We start from the raw sequence: 23,631 nt of genomic DNA, 5'->3' as shown, positions 1-23,631 counted from the left end.
TAAAAGCTGGAAATGGCAGGATATTTATATATATACCTCTACTGTGACAGCCTGGCAGAGCATTACAAAGGAGAAAACCCAGCATCTGGTGATGTCCATAAGTACAAGACTTCAGGCTGTCATTACCAGGAAAGGGTTTCATCCAAGTATTAGATATGAATATTTGATCTTCAGTTTTTCATTTGTCCAATTACTTCTGAAACCCTGAAATTAAGCGATTTTGTAATAAAATCTTTAGTTCATCACATTTCTATACAATCTTTTTGTTCAACCCACTGAATTAGGGTTCGTTCACACTAGCTGTGCTGCCGTTGCAGTGTGGTGCAGTACTGCAATGCAGGGCAGCTAGGGTTAATGCAGGGTACACAGGTTTCATCATGTTTGCGTTGATGCTAATGTGCAGTGGTGCACCTTAACACAAATGCCTTGTAGCACGAATTTTTACAGGCGCAAGGGGGAGAAGCAAACGCAGTGCAAAATGCATTTGTTTTGCCGCTAACACATGCGGTTAGTGGCCACGGTAGCGTTACTGATACCGCATCCGTATCAGCAAAAAAATGCAGCCGCAGCATGGCTAGTGTGACATGTCCTCTGTATGTCTTTTTCCCTGCTGCGTGCATCTGCAGTGGGAAAAAAAATTGCAGTGGATACAAGCCCTAAAAGCTGAAAGTCTTTGTGGTTTTATTAACAAGTCATTGTGATGTACAGAATGTGGGAACAGGAAAAAATTGTGTTTGAGTAGAGCTCTTAATCTTACCTCAGAAAGGCTCTGATACTGTGCTCTCCAGGGGCGTGTCTCCCTACATCACCACGATAACGTGTCTACGCATTCCCAGGGTGATGTCGGGAGACGCGTCCGCGGGCATTACAAGGAGCCTCTGGAAGATTGAGAGGTTGTTCCTTCTACTGAATGGGGGGATATAAATCCGCCCACTCAGAAGAAGGAGCTGCGGCCGTGTTTCCCGACGTTGCCATGTTAACACTGCTGCTGGTGAAGGAGCGGAGGGGAGAGCAAGAGAACCCTCTGCTCTTTCGGCTCCGCGGGCTGGATAGAACAGCCAAACGAGCTGGATCCGGCCTACGGGCCGTAGTTTGCCCACGGCTGGTCTAGATTCTCCCCATATGAGTGTGGGTCCCCAGAAACTCACCTGGAACTGGAGTTCAGAGCAATCAGGAGCTTGTATCTCCCTCCCGAATGAAAAACAACACCCAGTTGCCAGCCCATTTCACTCGTGCCTCTGTACCTCCGCACCTAAGCATCTCCTACCAGTCTCAATGCGCTTTTCTCTTTCCTTCTGGTTGTAGAACTTCCACTCGAGCAGTTTTCCCGTGGCTCTGGATGATATTCGTTCTGTCTTTTAGTTGGAGTTTCGATGTGGTTGTGAGAGGCAGCAAGCACAGGTGTTTACCTATGCCACCATCTTGGTGGTTCTATGCTGTTGCTATTTTAATAGGGATTGCATTGAATCTGTAGAGTGCTTTGAGTAATATGGACATTTTAATGATGTTAATTCTACCAATCCATGATCACGGTATATTTTTCCACTTGTTTATATCTTCCTCTATCTCTTCATTCAACCTCCTGTATTTTTCTGAGTACAAGTCTTTTACCTGCGTGGTTAAGTTTATTCTTAAGTATCATAAATGTTTTTGATGCAATGGTAAATGGGATTGTCGGTTTGGTTTCCCTTTCAGAGAATTCGTTATTGGTGTATAAAAATACCATTGATTTTTGGCTGTTAATTTCCTATTCTGCCAAATTCGTTTCTTAAATAGAGTGGGTTTTTGGTCGAGTCCTTCGTGTTTTCTATGTACAGTATCAAGTTTGTGAGGAGAGACCCCATCACTGCCCATATGTCATCTGCAAGCAACAGTGTCACCTCCTCCTCTGGGGTCTGCAGTGAGAAAGCGGGAAATTAGAGCCTCAGAGAAAGAGCAAGAGCCTTCCCTGGAGGCAGCTGAGAGCTTGAGAGGAAATCCCTGAGCCCAACAGGAAGGCACTACCCTCCCACCTCCCTCTGACCCTGCTCCTGGGGCTGCTCTCTGCTGTGGGCCCTGAGCACCCCCTGGTGTCCCGAGTGCCCCCTGCAGCCCAGACCCGCTGTCTCCTAAAGGGAGGTTAGTGTCTGGGCTCACACTGACTTCCCCTCACTGTGTCTCGCACAGTAATACACGGCCGTGTCCTCGGCTCTCAGGCTGCTCAGCTCCATGTAGGTTGTGCTCATGGACGTGTCTGCTGTGATGGAGACTCTGCCTTGGAACTTCTGTGCGTAGTTTGTGTTTCCATTTTCAGGGTCAACCCTCCCCACCCACTCAAGCCCCTGTCCTGGGGCCTGTAGCACCCAGTACATGTAGTAGTCGGTGAAGGTGAATCCAGAAGCTTTGCAGGAGACCTTCACAGAGGCCCCAGACTTCCTCACCTCAGCCCCAGACTGCACCAGCTGCACCTGGGAGTGGACACCTGTGGGAGGAGACAGGAGTGAGTGGAATCCCCCTGGACTCTCCCTGGACCCTCCTTAACCAGGACGGGAGCCCCTTACCTGTCGCCATGGCCACCAGGAGGAGGGTTCTCCAGCTCCAGTCCATGGTGAGGGCTGTGCTGGGAGCACTTCTGTAGGCGATGGTGTGGCTGTGGGTGATGCCCTCAGGGCACAGACTTACTCATATTTAACCACCTCTGCCTCCTCTCTTTTGCATATTCATGAGGCAGAGTATTTCATAGCTGAGGTCTTGACCCCACCTGAGAGAAGATGGGTGACACAAGGACCATGTTCAGGGGGTGTCTGAGGGTCCCAGTCCTAATTCTTTTTTCTTTAAATTATACCTTTATTGTTGAAGGTATTACTCATGTCCTCTTTCATCACCCATTGACACGTTCAAGCCTGCCCCGGGTGCCCCACGACTTCACCATCCTATTGTCTATGTCCCTGGATTAAGCCTCTATGCATATGAGTTTGTTGGTTGACCTCTTCCCACCCACCCACCCTACCACGACTTCCCTCTGAGATTCCCCAGTCTGCTCCATGCTTCCAGGTCTCTGGATCCTTTCTCTTTGTCAGTTTATTTTGTTCATTAGGTTCCACATATGAGTGAGATCATGTGACACTTCTCTTTCTGGGACTGGCTTATTTCACTTACTATGATACTCTCCAGGTCCCTTCATGCTGTCCCAAAACATAAGAGATCCTTCTCTATTACTGCTGCATAGTATTCCATGGTATAAATGTACCACAGCTTTTTATCCACTCAGCTACTCATGGGCACTTGGGCTGTTTTCAGATCTTAGTGATTGCAAATTGTGCTGCTATCAACATAGGGGTGCATACATTGTTTCTGATTGGTGTTTGGGGTCCCTTAGCATATATTCCTAAAAGTGGGATCACTGGGTGAAATGGCAGTTCCATCTTTAATTTTTTGAGGAAACTCCATCCTGTGTTCATAGTGGCTGCACCTGCCTGCCTTCCCACCAGCAGAGTAGGAGGGTTCCCTTTTCTCCACACCCTCACCAGCACTTGTCATTTGTTGATTTGTTGATAGTAGCCATTCTGACAGGTGTGCGCTGATACCTCATTGTCCTTTTAATTTGCATCTCTCTGATGGTCAGTGACTCTGAGCATTTTTCTATGTCTCTTGGCCATCTGTACGTTCCCTTTGGAGAAGTGTGTATTTTGGTCCTTTGCCCATTTTGTAATTGGATTGTTTGTCTTCCTTTGGTTAAGGTGTATGGGTTTCTTATACATTTTGGATATTAGCCCTTTATCACATGTGTCCTTGCCAAATATGTTCTCCCATACTGTGGGCTCCCTTTTCATTTTGTGGATGGTTTCTTTAATGTGCAGACACTTTTTATTCTGATGTAACCCCATTTGTTTGTTTTCTCCTTAGTTTCCTTTGTCCTGGGAGATGTGTCTGCAAACACATTGCTATGAGAGATGTCTGAGATATTGCTGCCTATGGTTTCTTCTAGGAATTTTATGGTTTCCCTACTTACATTTAAGTTTTTAACCATTTTGAGTTTACGCTTGTGTATGGTGTATGTTTGTGTATTGTTTCATTTATTTGCTCATTTATCTGCCCAATTTTCCCAACAATATTTATTGTAGAGACTGTTTTGACTGCATTGTATGCTCTTGCCTCCTTTGTCAAATATTAATTGAGTGTAATGGCTTGGGTAGAATCTGGGTTCTCTGTTCTCTTCCATGGATGTATATGCCTGTTCTAGTGCCAGTGACAGGCTGTTTTGATTACTATGGGTTTGGAGTGTAATTCGATATCTGGTATTGTGATCCCTCCTCCTTTGATCTTTGTTCTCAAGATGGCTGTGGCTAATTAGGGTCTTCTTTGGTTGCTCATAAATGTTTGGAGTATTTGTTGCAGATCTGTGAAATATGCTGTTGCTATTTTAATAGGGATTACATTGAATCTGTAGAGTGCTTTGGGTTATATGGACATTTTAATGATGTTAATCCTACCAATCCATGATCATGGTATTGTTATCCACTTGTTTGTATCTTCCTCTATCTCTTTATTCAACCTCCTGTATTTTTCTGAGTACAAGTCATTTACCTGCTTGGCTCAGTTTATTCTTAAGTATCATAATGTTTTTGATGCAATGAAAAATGGGATTGTTGGTCTGGTTTCCCTTTCTGAGAATTCGTTATTGTTGTAAAAAGTTCCATCGATTTTTGGCTGTTAATTTCCTATCCTGGTACATTACTGAATTCGTTTCTTAAAAAGAGTGGGTTTTGGTCGAGTCCTTCAGGTTTTCTATGTACAGTATCATGTTGTGAGGAGAGTCCCCATCACTGCCCATATGTCATCTGCCAGCAGCAGTGTCACCTCCTCCTCTGGGGTCTGCAGTGAGAAAGCAGGAAATTAGAGCCTCAGAGAAAGAGCAGGAGCCCTCCCTGGAGGCAGCTGAGAGCTTGAGAGGAAATCCCTGTGCCCAACAGGAAGGCCCTTCCCTCCCACCTCCCTCTGCCCCTGTTCCTGGGGCTGCTCTCTGTGCTGTGGGTCCTGAGCGCCACCTGGTGTCACGAGTGCCCCCTGCAGCCCAGCCCTGTTGCCTCCTCAGGGAGGTTAGTGTCTGGACTCACACTGACTTCCCCTCACTGTGTCTCTCGCACAGTAATACACAGCCGTGTCCTCGGCTCTCAGGCTGTTCAGTGTTAAGTAAACTTGGCTCTTGGACGTGTCCCTGGTGATGCTGAGGCGGGATTTCAGGGTTGGGTTATAGTTTGTACCCCCATCATACCACATAACCCCGACCCACTCCAGCCCCTTTCCTGGAGCCTGGCGGATCCAGTGTACATTATAGCTTGTCAGAGAGAATCCAGACACAGTGCAGGTGAGGGAGAGGGTTTGTGAGGGCTTCACCAGTCCTGGGCCCGACTCCTGCAGCTGAACCTGGGACAGCACAGCTGTGGACAAAAAGCATCAGTCCCTGTCAGTCACCTGCAGTCACAGCCACCCCATGACCCCTGCCTGACCCCTGAGTCCCTCACCTTTTGGGGCTGTCAACAGGCACAGGAGAAGACCCAGCAGTCTCATCTTCTTCTCGACCACAGCTCTGCCTTCCAGAGACCTCAGCCCTGAGTGAGGAGAGAGCTGTGAGCCTGCCCAGCCCAGGGGAGGATGTACCCTGGAGCTTGAATGGAAATTTGCATGTGGGGCAGCCTTTCCCTTATAAATAGAGGATCTGTGGTCTGTATACACTTTGATCTGAGTAACTACTACCAAAGCACAAGGCAAAGGGAGACCCTTGATTCTTGAGGTTGGAACCTTTTTATTGTGGTTCTAAAGGCCCAGTGCACTGATCCATGCACCAGTGGGGTCCCTTGACCTGGCTTGCAGGATTGAGCCAAAACCCGCAGTTCGACAACCCCCGAGGTGTCCCAGATTATGAGAGGGCACATGCCAGGCCCAGAAACCCCACCAGTGCATGATGTAGCCGGGGAGAGATGTGGGAGGTTGGCAGGCCAGGAGGTACTGCAGGAGGGCTCCAGGGCATGTCTGGATTATCTTGCTCAGTCCTCACTGGCCGCACCCCAGCAGCTAGCTAACCTACTGGTTGGAGCGTCTGCCCCCTGGTGGTCATTGCATGTCATTGTGAGAAGTTGAGCAGCCCTAGGAAATCATTAGCATATTATGCTTCCATTGCTTGATTGAACAGCTGACTGGTCGACCAGACACTTAGCATATTAAGCTCTTATTACATAGGAAAATACACTGTGAAAACTCTTCCGTTATGCGAGCCCAATGCATATTGCAGAAACCTTGAGCTAATCGCTTCAAGAGATAGGCATGTTTTAACCTGGAGAACAGATTAGAAATAAAAACAGTGATTATGCATATGCACCATTGAGAATCTCTTATATTTTAAATGATATGGCAGCCTGCTAAGTGATCTGATTTCTCAATCTAGTGTTATCAGTGGTGTTGGGGTTCAGAGGGAGGGGAATTGGAGAATTCCTAGCATACATTTTCTCACAGGAAAGGGAACTTCAACCCTGTCAGGAATCCCTCATCCCAGCCTCCCTCTGCCCTGTCCCTGAGGTTGCTCACTGTGGTCAGAGGGTGCCGGGGTCTCCCCCTAACATACCACACCCTTAATGTGCAATGCACACATTCTCCATCAGGCACAGGATTCGGAAAGACATTCTCTTGCTAAGCTTTTCACAAATTTACTTGATGGAATATTTGTTGGGGAAAATGTATTTATTTTGTTAAAGTTCAATTCCGCATTATTTTCTTTGATGGGACCTGTTTTGGGTGATTTTATAAAGAACTTCCCAGAAAATGCTGAGCCTCCACTGTCCATGTGGATTGGCTACAGCAGCCACAGGGACTGGAGCAGGTTCTGGTACCAGAGGGGCCTGCTGCTGGGAAACTATCAATAAATCTGGACGTGACTGTAGAACTGGGTGAGGGGAGGGAGCTGGACTTGATTTGAGTCACATGACAGAACTGTGCCTGATGTTCATGGATAGAGAGCTACTGGACATGTGGGTTTAAAGCCTCCTCCAGTGAAGGCCCAGAAGGAAGTGCAGGGCATCATAGAGACAGCTCGCATCATTGTAGGAAACACCTGAATAACGGTGAGCAGGAGTTGATTGAAGTAGAAGCGTTAAAGATCATGCAGGCAGGGATGAAGAGAAATAAGGAACCTGTCAGTGCAAACTGTAGGGAAGGGGACCCCTGTTTCCTACAGGCACATTCTCACAGTGTCTCTGTTCTAGAAGGTGACACTTCCCAGGTTCAAGGTATTCCCTCTAGGACACCTTTGGGGTCATTACTGATCTGATCTCAACATGGATTCCTGAAGATGCACAATTTATTTGTGTCCCTTCTATGAACTCTCTCAACACTGACCGGGAAGGGTGGACACCCCTCACTGCAGGAGCCATGGTGATGGTGTGTCTGTATGAGGAGCCTTCATTTCATTGGACCAGGACCCCTGTCATAGTCCATCCTTGTCATCATAACCATCATCATCCTTATTACCACCATCACCATTATCATCCTCATCATCATCAACACCACTGGCTGACTTATAATTCTTCTTGCACTCATTTCTATAGACATATTTGTTGTCAACAAATAATGACCCTTTATCTCATTTTTGCTCATATATTAAAATTTTTAAGGAAAATACCTGGCCAGACATTATATTCCTTTGCATTTGAATGCTGACAATGTATGGCTCACTCGTAGCCTCTTCTCCATCTGCCCCACACGGGAATCTAACCATAAACATCGGGGTCTCCTCTTCATTTGTCACTAAGAGGTAGAAACCACATAAGCCCCTGGAAGCAGAATTCCTCCCCTCCCCCACCACCTCACCAAAATCATAGCCCCAGGACAGTCTTTTTGCCTGACTCCATCAAAGCAGGTCTGACTTCCTGGAGGGCCTATCCTATGCTCCTCAGAGATTTAGTTATGCATGGAATTAACATTTCATGTGCCTCGGTGTGTGTTTGTCATCACCCTGGACATCTGTACCAAGCTGTTGTGGGTCTCTATACCTCTGCCTGGTGTCACCTACTCTTGTTGCCATGAGCACCATGACAGGCCAATGACCTTCACCTCCAAAGGACTTTCTTCTCTAGCTTTGGGGTCACATGACTCTGGTGCCCACTGTTTAACTTGCTCATGTCCTGCTGTCTGGCTGGGACCCTGAGCTCTGTGGGGCTGAGTTGCACTGGTGAGTAAACAGAGCCTCTGGTTAGATTTAGGTGATGAGGGTCAGAAGATTAGATGATCATTATTTGGACACAAGACTTTCCAAAAGAAAGTCTCTGTGGTTTGGCCACATGAGAAAGTTGTCTCTCTTCACAACAGACTTTCTCACTCAGACGTCAGAGGTAAGTGCTGAATCAGGACCCAGAGGTTCCCTGAGGGAAACTGTGACATGAGGAGGAAACCACACAGGAACCAGCCTGAACCTCCAACTGCACCTGCTGCTGGGATGGTCCTTGGGTTCAGGCACCCTGAGTGCCCCCTGGTGGTCAGAGATCTTCCTGCAGGGAGGTTAGTGTCTGGGCCCACACTGACTTCCCCTCACTGTGTCTCTAGCACAGTAATACAGGGCCGAGTCCTCGGCTTTCAGGCTGCTCATTTGCAAGTACAGCGTGTTCTTGGAGTTGTCTCTGGAGATGGTGAAGCGGCCCTTCACAGAGTCGGCATAATATGTGCTACCACCACCACCATTAATGGCTGATACCCACTCCAGCCCCTTCCCTCGAGCCTGGCGGACCCAACTCATCCAGTAGGTACTGAAGGTGAATCCAGAGGTTGCACAGGAGAGTCTCAGAGACCCCCCAGGCTGCACCAGGCCTCCCCCAGACTCCACCAGCTGCACCTCACATTGGACACCTGCAAACACAGAGACACAGGGGGACTTAGAATCACGTGGAAGCACACACAGGCACAGGCACAGGTCTCAGCGCTCCCCACTCCTGAGAGTGACCTTGAGAAATGATCAGGAGGAAAACGCAGCTTGGCACCAAGTCCATGGTGGAGCTGCTGGGGTCCTGTCTCAGGCACCTGGGTTCTGGGTGTCTCCCAAACATGCTGGGCAAGGGCCCCCTTTTATGAGCAGGAGGAGAGCCCCATTTGCATGGAGTCTGCATATAAGGTGCAGCTGTGACCCTGGGCTGCATGCCTGACCTTGTCATCCTAGGGGCGACCCCAGATGGGAAAGGACTCAAGGATGCTTGAAAAAGTGGAAATATGTGATACTTTCAACAATAAAAATTATTAATTAATTAATTAATTAATTAGTTAATTAAAATTTAAAATGGAGTACTGGCCATGGCTAGTTTTATTCACTGGATAGAGTGTTGCCTTTGAACCAAAGGGTCTCGAGTTTGATTCCTGTCAATGGCCTGTACCTGGGTTGCAGGCCCCTCCCTGGCCTTTGCCCTGGTTAAGGCATGTGCAGGAGGCAACCAGTAGATGTGTTTCTCTCACATCAATGTTTCCCTCTTCCCCTCCCTCCCTTCCTCTCTCTCTCTGAAAAGCAATGGAACAATATCCTTGGGTGAGGATGAAAAAAGATAAGAAAGGAATATGTTGGCTCTTGGAAGCAAAATCCTAGGGAGAGAGTTGAGGCACCTCGTTGTCCTTGGGGGCAAGTGAGCACCTCCCTTCTCATAGGAGAGCGGCCACCTGTGTCCATCCTCCCACAGCCCTGGGTGAGGACAGACAGACACAGGAATCTGGGACTGTGGTCCCTTGTTCCTCTGGGAAGGCGGCCACCACCACTTGGAAAGTGCGATCACGCTGGGAGGGGGAGGGCATGGGCAGGTCAGACACCACGAAGCCTTCCTTCTCTCTTCCTTTCCATTTTTTATTCTTATTTTAAAATACATTTTTATTGATTTCAGAGAGGAAAGGAGGGGAGGGAGATGGAAACATCAGTGATGAGAGAGAATCGTCAATTAGTTGCCTCCTGCACGGCCCTCACTGGGGGTCCAGGCATCAGCCCAGGCAAGTGACCTGACCAGGACACCAACCCTGACCGCTTGGTTTTAGGTCGAAGCTCAACCAATGAGCAACACTGGGAGGGCTCTGGGGTGACCTCTTACCATTTCTTTCCTTCTTTCTATTTTTTTTAAAGATTCCTTTATTCAGTTAGTAGTGTTCATCCTCACCCGAGGATATTTCCCTCTTATTTTTAGAGAAAGTGGAAGGGAGGGGAGAGGGGGAGCCCATAGAGACACAGTGAGAAGGTGCCTCTTACAGGCAGGGATGGAGCTTGCAATGGAGGTCCGTGCCCTTGACAGGAATCAAACCAGAGCCCCCTCAGTCCGCAGGCTGACACTCTATCCACTGAGCTATATGGATAGGGCCCCTCCCCCCATGTCTAGTTAACACTGTGGAGGCCCCGCACCGCATGCAGGCAGCCAGGGTCCTGCCAGGGAACAGCAGACCTGGGGGTTGTCTGTGTTGCCAGAACCAGGGGAACCAGGATGGAGAGGCCCCCAGAAGGGCAGCCCCAGGGACCAGGATACAGGGGTGCATGGGGAGCTGGGCCGGAACCTCTCTCCAGAGACTTAAAGATGAAGAACCACCCAGACCCCCTCTCCTGCAGATGGATACTGGGCCTCGCTGTGGGGAACCCGCCCGAGCCAGCTGGTCAGGGCTTGGTGAGGCTGAGGAAATACAAACCTAAATGAGGAAAAGTCTGTTTTCCCAGGTGCGAGGAGGAGACAGGGACTTCCGGGCCCCCCTTCCCTTCAACACGCATGTGGGGTTCAATGTCAGTTAGAAGTTCACTGAGCACCTCCCCAGCTTCACTCCCAGTGTGCTTTCTGGGGACCTGGGAACCCACTCTGAAGTGTGACCACTAGCGGGCACCCCTCTCCCCGCTTCTGTGGGAGGAATGGGGCAGCCAGGCTTCAGGGGGCTCCTGGCTCCCAGTGCAAACCTACTTCCTGTCCTAAAGAGGCGGGAGATGTCCTGTTCCGTGGGCTCAGTTCAATGAGCAAACATGCGTGGCCCCTCCAGTCAGCAGGGGATTTGGGGTGAACTCTGGGGACCAGTGTGCTGCCCAGTTCCTCCTGGAGGCTGCACCTCTGGGAGAAGCTGTGTTTCTGGGGATGGTTTCCCACAAGAACTCAGTCCGTCCCCTTATCTGCTGCTTTGCCAGCCCCACACGGGCACCACCACTACCGTGAGGATACGTCTCAAATAGCCCCGTTTCTGTACACTCACCCGTGATGCTGAAGCAGATTCTTCTGGTTTCTCTTCACAGATGAACATGTCCCCTGCAAGGAGGGACCCCTTGTATGTTGGTTCACATCGGAATGTCTCCATGCACTTTTCTCGTCTTCTTGCTCTTGTTAAAGCGTCAAGTACCATGTGAATAGAGGTGGTCAGAGTGGTACTTTCTGACCTTGTCCCCATCTGAGGGGATCATTTAACTCCCACAATCGAGTATGATAGTAGCTACAGGAGTCCCAGGACCAGAGTGAGGACGGGCCTTTATCCCAAGTGCCCTAAGCGTGTGATCATGAATGAGTGCTGTGCTTTGTCACTCACTTTTCTGTGTCAATTTTAATGACCAGGTGACTTCTCTTCTCTACACAGTTGACCTGGTGGATTACACTGGTTGATTTAAAAATGTGGAATCAGCTTTGAGTTGTTGGAATAATTCCAGCTTGGTCATGGTGTAGTATGATTTTCTTATATTGCTGGTAGAATTGGCTAATCTTCTGATGAGGATTTTAGTAAGTATGTTAATGAGAGATTTCGGTCTGTAGTTTACTCTTTCTCTGTACTGACTGCACAAAGAATGCCGGTCTCATAAGAATGCCCTGGGGAACGTGTTTATGTCTCCTAATTAATTTCTGATATTGGTCATTTGTCTCTGGCAGTCTTGTTAGCATTGAGTTAGTTTTATTGATCTTTTCAAAGATTCAGCTGTTGGCATCATTGGTTGTTTTTTATCATTTTTGTCTATTGATTTCTTTAATCTCTGTTCACCTATATTTTCCTTTCCTTCTGCTTGATTTTAGGTGATTTTGATCTTTCTTTTCTAATTTCTTTCTTTAAAAAATCTTTGCTGTTGGGAGTGTTACTGATGTCTCCTTTTTTACCCTCATATCAACCTTATACCTCATTCGTGCCCCACCCCTGCCTTCACCACCCTCCTGTCTGTGTCCTTAGGTCATGCATATGCATATGAGTTCTTTGGTTCATCCCTTTCCACTCTCCCCTCCCTCTTACCTCTGAGTTTGGCCATTCTGTTCCATGTTTTCATGCACCAGGTTCTATTTTATTTATAAGTTAATTAAATACTTTATTTGTTTATTTTGGCTCTTAGATTTAATTGTTTATACATATGTAATAATTGCCATTATTTTGTTCATATATTTTATTTTTATTTATTTTTATATTCTTATTGATTTCAGAGAGGAAAGGAAAGAGAGAGAGAGAGGGAGGGAGGGAGGGAGAGAGAGAGAGAGAGAGAGAGAGAGAGAGAGAGAGAGAGAGAGAGAGAGAGAGAACATCAGTGGTGACAGAGAATCACTGATCAGCCACCCTCTGCAAGTCCGCAATCCTAGCACGTGCCCCTGGCCACATTCAAACCTGGAACCCTACAGTCAGCAGGCCAATGTTCTATCCACTGACCCAAACTGGCTATTCCTTTGTTCATATTTTCTTTTTCTTCTTCTTCTCCTTCTTCTTCCTCTTCTTCTTCTTCTTCTTCTTCTTCTTCTTCTTCTTCTTCTTCTTCTTCTTCTTCTTCTTCTTCTCTTTCTCCTCCTTCTCCTCCTTCTCCTCCTTCTCCTCCTTCTCCTCCTTCTCCTCCTTCTCCTTCTCCTTCTCCTTCTCCTTCTCCTTCTCCTTCTCCTTCTCCTTCTCCTTCTCCTTCTCCTTCTCTTTCTCCTCCTCCTTTCCCTCCTCCTTTTCCCCCTCTTCTTTCTCCTTCTCCTCCTTTTCCTGAATGTGTGGAGTTGTAATCTGGTGTGATCTGAAACTGTCCACTGGGTGCACTGGCTCTAGGTCCTCCTGTAAGATGCAAAGTCAGCCACTGCCTGGGGCCACCTGTTGGAGTGTGGGAATTTTTGAGCATGCTTACTACTACCATTCCAGAGAGGCCGTGGACTATGCCCCAGACAGAGTTGTCATGGCCCCTTCCCAGCACGTAGGCCTTCTTTCATAGAACACTGTCAGCTTTCTGAAGAACAGGATGACCCTGTGAATAACATGGTGGTCAATGGCATGATCCTGACGTTGCTTAGCAAAAAATGTTTTGTCTTGGGTTACTTGTTCTGAAAAAACAGGATGTGGTTAATGTGCTTAAAAGTGGTCCTGCACAAAGGGTAGGGGCTGCTCTCTGGACTCTCTGCTTGGAGAAAGACAGAGCAGTCGCTGGCTGACTGGCCTGTCAGCTGGCCGGCTAATAAAGGCTCCCTAAATTTTAATTTGGTTTGGACTCCAGTGGTCATTCACTCGCATTTGCTCCACAACACCACCAAGCAGGACCTACAGGGGGATCTGCAGATGGATGCTACTTGTATTGGGCATGGAAGTGCCTAGGCGAGGACAAGTTGTGAAGCAAGGCAGGCTGGTGCTAGTGCCAGTCTTGGGTCTCTTATTGATAGGTTTGGGGCACGCTGATGCCAGCTGTTGCCAGTTTGAGAGATTTTAGGGGAGTCTGAATCCTGAACCAGGACAAGCCAATCACATGGAAAGGCTGCTGCAAACACCTTGGGTGGGGCTGCAATTTGGATGGGGTGGGTTCTCAGGGAATCAGCAGGGCAGAGAAAACTGTGGAAGCCACACAGATGGAACCTCAGATATGGCTTCAAGGCAGGTATGTGATGGGGGAGGTTTCAGCACAGAATCAAAGAACCCTGGGAGCAGCCTGTCTGGGAGAAAGCCACCCCAAGTTCCTGCCCTAATGCTGAAGAATCCAGTTTTTCCCATATGTCCCTGGATACTCTAATTCCACCATCTGATCCTTGGAGCTCAGAGGAGGGGAGACCCTGTCAGTTCCTGTGCTGGCCCTTTAAGGGGAACAGCCTGGGTCTCCAGCTGCCTCCATGTCACTCAGCAACAATCATTGCTGGTTTTTACATCCTGAAGCTCTGAAGACTTCTCTTCCCAGCTCTGGATCCCTGGGTTGGGGGTCTGGTGTGGGGCTGGGACCCTTTGCTTCTCACAGGAGGCCTCCAGAGCTGAGATATTCCTGCCAATTAAAAACATGCCACATGTGGGTGTCGGACCAACCTGCTCCCCACCTCCACCCTTCCTACCAGTCTCGGTGTGCTTTCTTCTTTACCTCCCTAGTCCAGAATGATGGTTGTTCTCTATCTCAGTTGTGCATTTCATGAGGTTGTGGGAGGCAGCGGGAACATGCATTTGCCTTTGCCTCCAAATTGGTTCTCACCCTTTTCCAATTTTTTAAAGTGGAGGCTTAGATTAGTGTTTGGCAAACTGCGGCTCTCGAGCCACATTTGGCTCTTTGGCCCCTTGAGTGTGGCTCATCCACAAAATACCACGTGCAGGCACACACGTACAGTGCGATTGAAACTTCGTGGCCCATGCCCAGAAGTCGGTTTTCGGCTCTCAAAAGAAATTTCAATCGTTGTACTGTTGATATTTGGCTCTGTTGACTAATGAGTTTGCCGACCACTGGCTTAGATGATCGCTTTAAAGATCTTTATTCTTTTCTAACATAAGCATTTAATGCTGTCCATTTCCCTCCAAGCACTGCTCTAGCTGCATCTCACAAAATTGATATTTTGTAATTTCATTTCGTCCAGTTTTGAAATAGATATTCTGTTAGTTTAGAATTCCACGTTGATGTTCCTTTAATGTTCCTTCAGCTCTTTGAGTCGTCCCTCCATTGTCTTCTGGTTTGGGTATTTTTTCATGTGACCTTTGATGTTATTATTAATCTTGTTTCTTGACTCAGGTGTGGTTTTTTCTTTGCTGCCCGTGGGCATTTTTTCTTTTTCACCAGTTTGACTTCAATGTGCCATGACTTAATGTTGTTTATTTTCATTTCTTCTTGGAGTACTTTGGTGTTCTTAGATCTCTTTATAGTTTACATCAAATTCTGAAAAACTGTTTGCAAGGATTTCTTCAAACATTTTTCTTGGGGTCCCCTCTCTCCTCTTTCTGGGATTCCTATTACATGTATATACTAGAGGCCCAGTGCACAGATTTGTTCACGGGTAGGGTCCCTCAGCCAGCCTTCTGCAGGGCGATTGATGGCAGAGTCTCCCCCACCCTTCAGTTGCCCCACAGAGGGTGGCCTGGGCCTCCCTCTGCAGTGCGATCATGGGCAATGGTGGGGCCCACCATCCAATCATATTGCTTCCCCATTGGTTGGCCTGGTAGCAGTGTGTGGCATAGCGTGGTCTTCTGGAAGGTTGTCTGGACGGATGTTCTGCTGTTCTGTTGTTCTGTCTATTTGCATATTATGCTTTTATTATTGTAGATATTTGACTGCTTTATTGTCTCTTACATTCCTGACACTTGGATATTTTGTGGAAAATTTATTCTGTGTTCCAATTTGGAGAGTTTCCTTAGACTTCTTGAAGTTCATGTGTGTTTAATCTGCAGTGTGAGTCTTACTCCATGTATTATTCATTGCAGATGTTGTTACTTTCTTAACCTCTAGAAATTCAAAATACAGACCAGTTCTAGCCACTCCTTTCTGTTAGATTAAAGCCCTTGTGTGTTTCATCCAACAGGTAGGGAGGAAGGAGGGCTGTGGTGGGAGGTCCTGGGGGATGATCCTGGTCGTGAACGGCCAGGTGGCGTGTGAGAGGGAAAGGTGGGGACAGGTGGGTTTGTTAGAGAAAAAGGTGGGGACAGGTGAGCTTGTGAGAGGGAAAGGTGGGGGCAGGTGAGCCTGTGAGGGAACGATGGGGGCAGGTGAGCCTGTGAGAGGGAAAGGTGGGGGCAGGTGAGCCTGTGAGGTAACGATGGGGGCAGGTGAGCCTGTGAGAGGGAAAGATGGGGGCATGGGTCTGAGCTCAGCACACAGGGGCCTGGGCTGTGCTGGGGTATTTCTTGGTGGGAACGTTTCCCAAACCCAGGATGACGAGAACCTTGCGGATGATCTCATTGCAGAGAAAGAGACACAGAAAATAAAAGACTTGGTGAAGGAGAGTCCCCACTCCCTGCCGACATGTCACCTGCAAACACAATGCCCTTCTTCACTGTTGTCTGCAGTGAGAACATGAGAAGGAAGAGCCCTCCCTGGAGGCAGCTGAGAGCTTGAGAGGAAATCCCAGAGCCCAACAGGAAGGCCATTCCCCCAGCCTCCCTCTGCCCCTGCTCCTGGGGCTGCTCTCTGTGCTGTGGGCCCCGAGCGCCCCCTGGTGTCCTGAATGCCCCCTGCAGCCCAGCCCTGCTGTCTCCTCAGGGAGGTTAGTGTCTGGGCTCACACTGACTTCCCATCACTGTGTCTCTCGCACAGTAATACACAGCTGTGTCCTCGGCTCTCAGGCTGCTCATTTGCAGGAACAGCGTGCTCTTGGCGTTGTCCCTGGAGATGGTGAAGCGGCCCTTCACAGAGTCGGCGTAGTATGTGCTACTACCACTACTACTAATGCGTGAGACCCACTCCAGCCCCTTCCCTGGAGCCTGGCGGACCCAACTCATCCAGTAGCTACTGAAGGTGAATCCAGAGGCTTCACAGGAGAGTCTCAGAGACCCGCCAGGCTGCACCAGGCCTCCCCCAGACTCCACCAGCTGCACCTCACACTGGACACCTGCAAACACAGAGACACAGGGGGACTTAGAATCACATGGAAGCACACACAGGCACAGGCACAGGTCTCAGCGCTCCCCACTCCTGAGAATGACCTTGAGAAATGATCAGGAGGAAAACGCAGCTTGGCACCAAGTCCATGGTGGAGCCGCTGGGTCCTGTCTCAGGCACTTGGGTTCTGGGTGTCTCCCCAACATGCTGGGCAAGGGCCCCCTTTTATGAGCAGGAGGAGAGCCCCATTTGCATGGAGTCTGCATATAAGGTGCAGCTGTGACCTAGGCTGCATGCCTGACCTTGTCATCCTAGGGGCGACCCCAGATGGGAAAGGACTCAAGGATGCTGGCCACAGGGGGTCCCGTCCTGACCCGTCTCCCTCCCTCCTTTCCTGAGACCCATCACCCTGACCCCATTCCCTTGGGGGCAGCTTCCAGGATTGAGAGTCCTCCTTCCTCGGGGTTTTGATGACCCAGGGGTGCTGCCCCCAGAGGCGTGTGGATGGGGCTTCCTCTCACTCCCCTTCACCCACCGTGGGTCATGTTGCTTTCTGGGGTTTGGGAATAAGAATTTGCATTGAATGATGCTTTTATTTTGAAGGTTAAAGATACTCCTTGTTGTTTTCCCCAACCAGATCATCCACAAAACTCTAACATATGAATGTGTCACTGCCCCTTCCTTAATTATCTGGTCTTGCAAGACCTGTTTACCTAAACATTCCCATGTTACAGAGGCCATAAACCATGAACCATACACAACCCCCAGAGGGGTTATCAGCGCTGGCCCCAGGCCAGGCCAGCAGGTGGTCTCATAGCCCCCATCCCAGCACACGGGGCTTTTTGCAAAGCCCCCAAAAGGTCCGGAAGTCTGATCCATGTTTAGGGGACAAAGAAACCAAAGGGTATAAAGAGAAAGCTTCCTCCTCCATATGGGCTTGCTCAGGGTTTGGACACAGGCTCCCTGAGTCACGGTACTGGTGCATCTGGAAATGAATGGGTTTTCCTGTATCTCCGGGTTCTCCTGTGTATTTCTGGTCCCCTGGCAAATTCTGTAACAGTGGCAGGTGTTTAATAATTGTGTGAACCTCCCTCTGCACACGGAGAAAAAACGTGTATGAACGTGTGCTGTAAATGAAGAAAAGACAATATTTTGATGTAAGAAATATCCTAACATGTAGAGAATATTTGATAAGATTTTATTGGGGCCAAACGGATGACAACTGTGGGGGAGCAAGACCTCCAATGCTCCGGAGAATAACCGTTTGCAGCTGTGTTTGTGCATTTGAAGTGAAGGAGGGAAAGTGAGGAGTGACATGGAGGTGGGAGAGAGCTAGGCGGGATTGGATGCCCGGATAGTGAACAGGAGGTGCTCTCTCTCTCTCTCTCTCTCTCTCTCTCTCTCTCTCTCTCTCTCTCTCTTTTCTAATCTTTATTGTTATAGTATTACATAGGTCCCCACTTTTTCCCCATTATCCTCTTCCTGCTTGCTCCTATTCCCTCCCCAGGCACTCACCACCCCATTGTCTGTGTCCCCGGGTGAGGCATATATGCAGACAAGTTCATTGGTTCATCTCTTCCCACCCACCGTCCCCGGCCTTCCCTCTGAGGTTCCATGGTCTGTTCATGCTTCCATGTCTCTGGGTCTATTTTTGTTCATCAGTTTATTTGGTCCATTAGCAATGCAGACTGGGGCAGCCATTATGGTAAAAATACGGAGTTCCATCTAAAAATTGAAAATGGAACTCCCATTTGACCCAGTGATCCCACTTCTAGGAATACATCCTAAGAAACCCAAAACACTCATCAGAAAGAATGCATGCACCCCTATGGTCATAGCAGTGTAATTTACAACAGCTAAGCTTTGGAGACAGCCGAAGTGCCCGTTAACAGATGATTAGATAACCGTGGTACATCTACACCATGGAACACTATGCAGTCGTGAAAAAGAAAGAACTGTTAATGTAAAAAAACACTTAGACCTGTGAAGAATTTTGTGAGTTTATTTGAGCCAAACTGTGGACATATGCCGGGAAGCAGAACCTCAATGGATTGAGATAATGCTCCGGAGATTGGCAGGTTACATCTGTATTTACACATTGCAATCAAAGGAAGGGATGTAGAGGGCTTACATAAAATTCATTGGTGATAGATTAAGGAGGTGGAGAAAGCAAAGCAGGGAGAACTCTGGGATAGGGTACAAAGTGAGATCATTGACATGTGCTTCTTTTACAGAGATGGATACAGGATAGTTTAACATAATTAACAGTTGAGGATGAACTTGATAACATTCAGAATGAGGGAATGTCCTGGTGCCATTTGTTGTGCCTCGGGGGTCCGGGGAAAAAAAAAGAAAGTTACAAGTTACCCAGTCATTTCACCAATATGTTATCCTAGAGGAAAAAAGACAAATGGGCTCAGGAAAGAGAAGTTGATCTTTGTAGGGAAAATACTGGCCTGGACATGACTACCCACCATAACCTGTTTGTAGTTAAATATTTAATTTTCAGACCATCTTCTGTCGTTATGTTAGGTCTCTGAGTTTGTACAACCGCCATGCAGGCCTCCCCTGAGCTTGTCAGGTTAGCATGTGGTCCCTTTCATCCATAGAGCAGGGCCCCTTTTTTATCACAAGCATAATCCCTAAAACTAGACCTAGGACAGGGCTTTCTGTGAGCTCTGTGGCTGAGCCTCAGATTAAAACTATTTTAAGATGGAGCAGGAAATGGTATCTTTGCTCAACTCTCCACTGCTCCTGATCTGGGCACTGTGTTGGTCCTCAGCGCCCCCTGGTGTCAAGGACGCTCCCTGCAGCCCAGCCCTGCTGCCTCCTCAGGGAGGTTAGTGTCTGGGCTCACACTGACTTCCCCTCACTGTGTCTCTCGCACAGTAATACATGGCTGTGTCCTCGGCTCTCAAGCTACTGAGCTCCATGTAGGCTGTGCTCGTGGACGTGTCTGCGGTTATGGAGACTCTGTCTTGGAACTTCTGTGCGTAGTTTGTGTCTTCATCATCAGGGTAAACCCACCCCACCCACTCAAGCCCCTGTCCTGGGACCTGTCGCACCCAGTGCATGTAGTAGTCGGTGAATGTGTATCCAGAAGCTTTGCAGGAGACCTTCACAGAGGCCCCAGGATTCCTCACCTCAGCCCCAGACTGCACCAGCTGCACCTGGGAGTGGACACCTGTGGGAGGAGACAGGAGTGAGTGGAATCCCCTTGGACTCTCCCTGAACCCTCCTTAACCAGGACAGGAGGCCCTTACCTGTCGCCATGGTCACCAGGAGGAGGGTTCTCCAGATCCAGTCCATGGTGAGGGCTGTGCTGGGAGCACTTCTGTAGGCGAGGGTGTGGCTGTGGGTGATGCCCTCAGGGCACAGAATTACCCATATTTACCCTCCTCTGCCTCCTCTCTTTTGCATATTCATGAGGCAGAGTATTTCATAGCTGAGGTCTTGACCCCACCTGAGAGAAGATGGTGACACAGGGACCATGTTCAGGAGTCTTAGGGTCCAAGTCCTAATTCTTTTTTCTTTAAATTGTACCTTTTTTGTTGAAGGTATTACTCATGTCCCCTTGTATCCCCCATTGACACCTTCTAGCCTGCCCCATGTGCCCCAGAGCTTCAACATCCTATTGTCTGTGTCCCTGGATTAAGCCTCTATGCTTACGAGTTTGTTGGTTGACCTCTTCCCACCCACCCACCCTACCACGACTTCCCTCTGAGATTCCCCAGTCTGCTCCATGCTTCCAGGTCTCTGGATCCATTCCGTTCATCAGTTTATTTTGTTCATTAGGTTCCACATATGAGTGAGATCATGTGATACTTGTCTTTCCGGGACTGGCTTATTTCACTTACCATGGTACTCTCCAGGTTCCTCCATGCTGTCCCAGAGCATAAGAGATGCTTCTCTTTTACTCTTGCATAGTATTCCCTGGCATAAATGTACCACAGCTTTTTCTCAACTCAGCTACTCATGGGCATTTGGGCTGTTTCCAGATCTAGCTATTGCAAATTGTGCTGCTATGAACATAGGGGTGCATACATTGATTCTGATTGGTGTTTGGGGTCCCTTTGCATATATTGCTAGAAGTGGGATCAGTGGGTGAAATGGCAGTTCCATCTTTAATTTTTTGAGGAAACTCCATACTGTGTTCATAGTGGCTGCACCTGCCTGCCTTCCCACCAGCAGAGTAGGAGGGTTCCCTTTGCTCCACACCCTCGACAGCACTTGTCATTTGTTGGTTTGTTGATGGTCGCCATTCTGACAGGTGTGAGCTGATACCTCACTGTCCTTTAATTTGCATCTCTCTGATGGTCACTGACTCTGAGCATTTTTCCTATGGCTCTTGGCCATCTGTATGTTCCCTTTGGAGAAGTGTGTATTTAGGTCCTTTGCCCATTTTTTAATTGGATTGTTTGTCTTCCTTTGGTTAAGTTGTATGGGTTTCTTATACATGTTGGATATTAGCCCTTTATCACATGTGTCCTTGCCAAATATGTTCTCCCATATTGTGGGCTCCCTTTTCATTTTGTGGATGGTTTCTTTAATGTGCAGACACTTTTTATTCTGATGTATCCCCATTTGTTTGTTTTCTCCTTAGTTTCCTTTGTCCTGGGACATGTATCTGCAAACACATTGCTATGAGAGATGTCTGAGATTTTGATGCCCGTGGCTTCTTCTAGAATTTTTATGGTTTCCCTACTTACATTTAAGTTTTTAACCATTTTGTGTTTACTCCTGTTTATGTTCGTGTTTTTTTTTCCCATTTTTTGCATGTTTATCTGTCCAATGTTTCCAACAATATTTATTGAAGGACTGTTTTGACTCCATTGTATGCTCTTGCCTCCTTTGTCATATATTAATTGAGCGTAATGGCTTGGGGAGATTTCTGGGTTCTCTGTTCTCTTCCATGGATGTATATGCCTGTTCCAGTGCCAGTGCCAGGCTGTTTTGATTACTATGGCTTTTGAGTATAATTCGATATCTGGTATTGTTATCCCTCCACCGTTATTCTTCTTTCTCAAGATGGCTGTGGCTACGTGGGATCTTTTTTTGTTCCATATAAATTTCTGGAGTATTTGTTGTAGATCTGTGAAATATGCTGTTGCTATTTTAATAGGGATTACATTGAATTTGTAGAGTGCTTTGGGTAATATGGGTGTTTTAATGATGTTAATTCTACTAATCCATGATCACAGTATACTTTTTCACTTGTTTTTGTCTTCCTCTATCTATTTATTCAACCTCTTGTGTTTTTCTGAGTACAAGTCTTTTACCTGCTTGGCTAAATTTATTCTGAAGTATCATAATGTTTTTGATGCAATGGTAAATGGGATTGTTGGTTCTGTTTCCCTTTCTGAGAATTCTTTATTGGTGTAAAAAGTTCCGTCGATTTTTGGCTGTTTTTTTCTATCCTGCTACATTTCTAAATTCGTTTCTGAAATCTAGTAGTTTTTGGTCAAGTCCTTCGGGTTTTCTATGTACAGTATCATGTTTGTGAGGAGACTCCCCATCACTGCCCATATGTCATCTGCCAGCAGCAGTGTCACCTCCTCCTCTGGGGTCTGCAGTGAGAAAGCTGGAAATTAGAGCCTCAGAGAAAGAGCAGGAGCCCTCCCTGGAGGCAACTGAGAGCTTGAGAGGAAATCCCTGTGCCCAACAGGAAGGCCCTTCCCTCCACCTCCCTCTGTCCCTGCTCCTGGGTCTGCTCTCTGTGTTGTGGGCCCTGAGCGCCCCCTGGTGTCCTGAGCACCCCCTGCAGCCCAGCCCTGCTGTGTCCCCAGGGAGGTTAGTGTCTGGGCTCACACTGACTTCCCCTCACTGTGTCTCTCGCACAGTAATACACGGCCGTGTCCTCGGTTCTCAGGCTGTTCATTTGCAGGTACAGCATGTTCTTGGCGTTGTCTCTGGAGATGGTGAAGCGGCCCTTCACAGAGTTGGCGTAGTATATGGGATTACCACTACCACTACCAGTGTATGCAACCCACTCCAGCCCCTTCCCTGGAGCTTGGCGGACCCAGTTCATGCCATAGTCTCTGAAGGTGAATCCAGAGGCTGCACAGGAGAGTCTCAGAGACCCCCCAAGCTGCACCACGCCTCCCCCAGACTCCACCAGCTGCACCTCACACTGGACACCTGCAAACACAGAGACACAGGGGGACTTAGAATCACATGGAAGCACACACAGGCACAGGCACAGGTCTCCGCGCTCCCCACTCCTGAGAATGACCTTGAGAAATGATCAGGAGGAAAACGCAGCTTGGCACCAAGTCCATGGTGGAGCTGCTGGGGTCCTATCTCAGGCACTTGGGTTCTGGGTGTCTCCCCAACACGCTGGGCAAGGGCCCCCTTTTATGAGCAGGAGGAGAGCCCCATTTGCATGGAGTCTGCATATAAGGTGCAGCTGTGACCCTAGGCTGTGTGCCTGATCTTGTCATCCTAGGGGCGACCCCAGATGGGAAAGGACTCAAGGATGCTGGCCACCTTGACCCGCCTCCATCCCTTCTTTCCTGAGACCCGTCACCCTGACCCCATTCCTTTGGGGGCAGCTTCCAGGATTGAGAGTCCTCCTTCCTCGGTGTTTTGATGAGGACCCAGGGGTGCTCCCCAAGAGGCATGTGGATGGGGCTTCCTCTCATTCCCCTTCACCCGCCTTGGTCTTGTTGCTTTCTGGGGTTTTGGAATAAGAATTTGCATGGAATGATGCTTTTATTTTGAAGGTGAAAGATTCTCCTTGTTGTTTTCCCCAATCAGATCGTCCACAAAACTCTAACATATGCATGCAAGGAGGCAGGAGAGGCTGAGCTGGATGCTGTGGCCGCAGCCTCCGTCTCTAACCTGCTGCCACTCTCACAAGCACACAGCTGCCTCCCGAAAGCACACATTTCCCTCAACTTCCC

This window comes from Plecotus auritus (genome assembly GCF_963455305.1).
Source record: "Plecotus auritus genome assembly, chromosome: 1".
Classification (NCBI taxonomy): domain Eukaryota; kingdom Metazoa; phylum Chordata; class Mammalia; order Chiroptera; family Vespertilionidae; genus Plecotus; species Plecotus auritus.
The sequence above is the reverse complement of the archived record's forward strand: the minus strand, read 5'-3'. Positions refer to the sequence as shown.